This window comes from Eutrema salsugineum, unplaced genomic scaffold (genome assembly GCF_000478725.1).
Source record: "Eutrema salsugineum unplaced genomic scaffold, Eutsalg1_0 scaffold_5, whole genome shotgun sequence".
In the NCBI taxonomy this organism is placed as follows: Eukaryota; Viridiplantae; Streptophyta; class Magnoliopsida; order Brassicales; family Brassicaceae; genus Eutrema; species Eutrema salsugineum.
The window spans coordinates 1,347,693-1,352,977 of NW_006256612.1; the positions used below are offsets into that span (position 1 = coordinate 1,347,693).

The following is a 5,285-nucleotide window of genomic DNA, read 5'->3' on the forward strand; positions in this document are numbered from 1 at the left end:
GTCCAAACTCAAACCTGTAACTGTAGACACTAAACAAACCTATCAAAACATCCTAAACATAAAAAAAAAAAGAAAGGAAAAGATTAAAAGCATATTTACAAAGGATAAGCTTGGGGTGTCTCCCAAGAGCACTTTGTTTAAAGTCTCTAAGTTTGACTTTGGAAACCTGCTTAACAGGCTGGTGGTGGATCAAGAAGGGGAACTGATGTAGCTTCCTCCTTCCCTTGTGAAACTAGGTAGTGCTTGATCTTTTGGCCATTTACCACAAACTCTTGACCATTCTTGCCCTCTAACACAACAGCTCCATATGGCCTGCCCTCAAGAACTTTAAAGGGACCAGACCATCTAGACTTAAGTTTTCCAGGAAACAACTTAAGCCTAGAGTTGAACAGCAACACCAGATCACCTTCCTTGAACTCCCTTTTCAGAATCTTTTGATCATGCATAGCCTTGGTCTTTTCTTTATAAATCTTGGAGCTCTCAAAAGCCCCAAGCCTGATCTCTTCAAGTTCATGGAATTAAATGACCCTTTTCTCTTGAGCTGTCTTAATATCAAAGTTCAGCAACTTCACAGCCCATAAAGCCTTGTACTCCAGCTCAACAGGAAGGTGGCAGCTCTTCCCATATAGCAGATTGAAAGGTGATGTCCCAACTGGAGTTTTAAAGGCAGTTCTATAAGCCCACAATGCATCATCTAGCCTTTTGCTCCAATCCTTTCTGCTTGAGCTAACAGTCCTCTCAAGAATGGCCTTAATCTGTCTATTAGATACTTCAACCTGGCCACTAGTTTGAGGATGATAAGGAGTAGCTACCTTGTGTTTCACTCCATGCTTCCTCAGCAATCCCTCCAAGGTCTTGTTCACAAAATGAGATCCTCCATCAGATATAACAACCCTGGATACTCCAAATCTTGGGAAGATAATGTTCTTGAACAACTTGACTACTACCTTGGAATCATTGGTAGGGGAAGCAATGGCCTCAACCCACTTGGACACATAGTCCACAGCCACAAGTATGTACTGATTCCCATAAGATGATATGAAAGGCCCCATAAAGTCAACTCCCCAGCAATCAAAATTTTCAACCTCTAGTATTGGGTTTTGAGGCATCTCATTCCTCTTTGAAATGTTCCCATGCCTCTGACAGGCATCATATGCTGAAACAACCATCTGAGCATCCTTGAACATTGTGGGCCACCAAAACCCACTCTGAAGAACCTTGGCTACAGTCTTGAATGCTCCCATGTGACCCCCAAAAGCTGAACCATGACACTCTTGCAACACAGGTTGCATCTCTTCTTCAGCAAGACACCTTCTATACAGCTGATCTTTGTTCAGGACATACAGGTAGGGCTCATCCCAATGGTATCTTTGGATATCTCTGAAGAACTTCTTTCTGTGGTAAGCATCAAGTTCAGGTGGTTCCACTCCTCAAGCAAGAAAGTTCACAATATCAGCAAACCAGGGCATTATCTTCTCTTGGATGCTATCCACTTCTTCAAACTCCAAATAAGAGTTGAGCACCATCAATGATTCCTCAGGAAGACTGTCATTAAGAGGGACTTCAGAGTCTACTCTCAACCTAGAGAGATGGTCTGCAGCTCCATTCTCTATACCCTTTTTGTCTTGTACTTCCATATCAAACTTCTGAAGTAGAAGGACCCATCTCAATAGTCTAGGCTTAGCATCTTTCTTGGTCATCAGATACCTGAGGGCTGCATGATCAGTATATACAATGACTTTTGATCCCACCAGGTAGCTTCTGAATTTATCAAAAGCAAAGACTATTGCCAACATTTTCTTCTCAGTGGTAGCATACTTCTCTTGGACAGAGTCAAGGGTTCTACTGGCATAGTAGATGACATGAAGCTTCTTATCCTTCCTCTGGCCAAGTACAACTCCAACTGCAAAATCAGATGCATCTGTCATAACCTCAAAAGGAAGGGACCATTCTGGGGTTTGGACAATTGGTGCACTGACTAATGCATCCTTGACCATCTTGAAGGCTTCTTCACATTCAGCATCAAAGATGAAGTCAACTTCTTTACAGAACAGCCTTGTCAAGGGTCTGGCTATTCTTGAGAAATCTTTGATAAATCTTCTGTAAAACCCTGCATGCCCAAGGAAACTCTTTATCCCTTTGACTGAAGTGGGAGTTTGCAGATTCACCATCACTTCCACCTTTGCGTTGTCAACCTCTATGCCCTTCTCAGATATCTTATGCCCAAGTACAATTCCTTCCTGCACCATGAAGTGGCATTTCTCCCAATTCAACACCAGATTATGCTGCTCACATCTCTCCAAGACCTGTGACAAATTAGAGAGACAATCCGAGAAGGAGGAGCCATAGACAGAAAAATCATCCATGAACACCTCCACTTTCTCTTCAATGATGTCAGAGAATATATGCATCATGCAACGTTGAAATGTGGCAGGGGCGTTACAAAGACCAAAAGGCATGCGTCTGTATGCAAATATGCCATAAGGGCAAGTAAATGTTGTTTTCTCTTGATCTCGGGGATCTATGGGGATTTGAAAGAAACCCGAGTACCCATCAAGAAAACAAAAGAAGGGATGGTTTGCAAGCCTCTCTAACATCTGATCAATGAAAGGCAAAGGAAAACGATCCTTTCTAGAGGCTGCATTGAGCTTTCTATAGTCTATACACATTCTGTGTCCAGTTATGGTCCTAGTATCTATCAGCTCATCCTTCTTGTTTTTAACCACCGTGATCCCACCTCTCTTGGGCACAACGTGAACAGGAGATACCCACCTTGAGTCAGAGATTGGGTAAATTATCCCTGCCTCAAGGAGCTTGAGTATCTCCTTCTTAACCACCTCCTTGAGGTTTTGGTTAAGACGTCGTTGATGCTCAATAGAGGACATAGATTGGTCCTCTAGGTGTATCCTTTGGGTGCATATGTCAGGAGAGATCCCTCTAATATCAGCCAAAGAGTATCCTATGGCTCTCCTGAACTTTCTTATCTCACTAAGCAATGCACTCTCTTGATGCTTTAATAAGCTATCATTGATGATCACTGGATATGTTGAGTTTAAGCCCAAGAAGGCATACCTGAGCCCTGTTGGTAGAGGATTGAGCTCAACAGGGGGTGCATCAGCCTCATTCCAATCTTTGTCAAAGCTGCATTGGCTAGTGTTTGATTGAGTGCCTTCTCAAATACAGCTCTTGCCTTGTTTACAAGTTGCTTCTTAAACCTCCCTGGAAATGGGAGCTTGGGTTGGTATGGAGGTGGTGGCACATATACCTTTTCCAGTTCAGGTTTCCTTTCTACCTCTTTACCCTTTTCTTTCCTTGGTCTCTCAGCAACTTGATCATCTTTTAAGGCTGCCTCCCCCTCAGTGTGATCATTATCCTCAATGATCACTTTGTTGTGCTCAATACCAGGTAGCTCCTTTTCGCTCCTCAGTGTAATGGCTTTAGCATATTCCTTGGGGTTGGGTTCAGGCTTTCCAGGTAGGTGGCCTTGGTTCCTTGAGCTTGAGGCCTGGTTTTGCTTAATTCCTTGATTTCCTGTTGCATGGCTGCATTCTGGCTTGCAAATACCTGTTGACCCTGAAGCAGTTGTTGCAGAATCCCAACCATATCCGATCCCATCTGTGGCTGCTACTGAACCGGTGGTGGCTGAAACTGGTGTTGAACCAGCGCTTGCTGCTGGAACTGGGGTGGACCAAACCCTGGTGGTGCCTTTTGCTGTTGCTGTGAACTGAAACCAGTACCCTGAAATTGTTGTTGTTGCTGACCAAAACCCTGATTCTGAGCAAACTGATTCTTGGGTTGAAATGACCCTTGAAAGTTGTTCTTGGGAACAAAGTTCTTTGGAGCTTGAGAATTGGGATAGACCTGGTCTTGTGGGTTTGCTACATTGGGATTCCTGTAAGAGAGGTTCTGATTGGCATTTTCATACTGATATCTCTGGAACCTCTGATTCCCAATGTAGTTAAGCTCCTCCTGGGTTAGACCTTCTTCACTTATGTTCTCAAAGGTTTGAGAAGGTTCCTCATACTCTCCTACAAAGTGCATTGGCTTTTGAGTGGTGAATTTCAACTTGTCCAATTCATTCCTCAACTCCTTAACTTCTCTAGTGAGCCCTGTTCTGAGCTTGAACCTTCAGATCTATTTGATCTGTCATAGTCTTCACCATAAGTGTCATTGCTCATTGCTAAGTTCTCAACTAGCTCTAAAGCAGCATGAATCTCTTTTCCCAGAAAGTTTCCATTGGAGGCAGTATCCAGCTGGTTTCTAATCTTGGGAAGAGCTCCTCTATAAAGTGTGCTGAGAAGAGAAGCCTCACTAAACCCATGGTGTGGGAATTGGTTGGTGTAGCTCCTGAATCTCTCATATGCTTCACCAAAACTCTCACTGATGTGCTGAGTGAAGCTAGAGATCTAGTTTCTCAGTTTAGCAGTTCTGAAGGTGGAGAAGAACTTAGATAGAAAGGCCTGCTTGCATTGCTCCCAGGTTTGAATGGAGCCTCTTGAAAGATTCTTCTCCCATTGGTGAGCTTTGTCACCAAGACTGAAGGGGAATAATCTGAGCTTGAAACTGTCCTCAGAAACTCCATTTATCTTTGTCAGGTCACACACTTTATCAAATTGATCCAAGTGTTCCAAGGGATCTTCCATTGCTAATCCATGGAACTTTGAGTTCTGAACCATATTCAACAAGGATGCCTTCACTTCAAAGTTGTTGTTTTGCGCAGGTGGTGCTTGAATTCCAGCTCTATACTGATGAGCATTTTCCCTGTCATTCTCTCCAACATAGACCTGTGGCTGCTCATATCTCCTTTGCTGGTGTTGGAAGGGCTGATGTTGGGGGTGCACCTGTTGTCTATGATGTACATTGGCCTGATGCCTCTGCTGATGAGCTATAGCTTGTCCCTGGTGGACATAAGCTTGCTGTTGATGCACCTGTTCCTGATGAACATTACCCTGATGTAACCCTTGACCAACTTCATTACCAGCTGCATTACCAGCTCCATTACCCTGAGCATGTTGCTCCTGAGCCGGTTGTTCCATGTCAACCACATACTCTCTTTGATCTTCCATATCAGCCTGATCAATCTGTCTTCCACGCCTGTCCCTTCTCCTCCTTGGTACCAAAAGATTAATGTTGTCGTTTAAGGGGAAATGTGGACCACAGCTTCTTAATCTGGACCTGGTGTTCATGCACCTGAAATCACAAACAGAACTTGAAAGTAATCAGTAAAAACAAAAAATAAGTACTTGATCTCAAGAACAGATCAGAGCCTAATGCTAAACACTCCA

The 5,285-nt window shown here is 43.6% G+C and overlaps 1 non-coding gene across 1 annotated transcript; it reads left to right on the plus strand.

Annotated features, from left to right (window-relative positions):
• Positions 1-4,314: 4,314 nt before the first annotated feature.
• Positions 4,315-4,421, plus strand: LOC112084219. Its single transcript, XR_002898177.1, has one exon. It is a non-coding gene; the product is annotated as a small nucleolar RNA R71 (small nucleolar RNA).
• Positions 4,422-5,285: the final 864 nt, after the last annotated feature.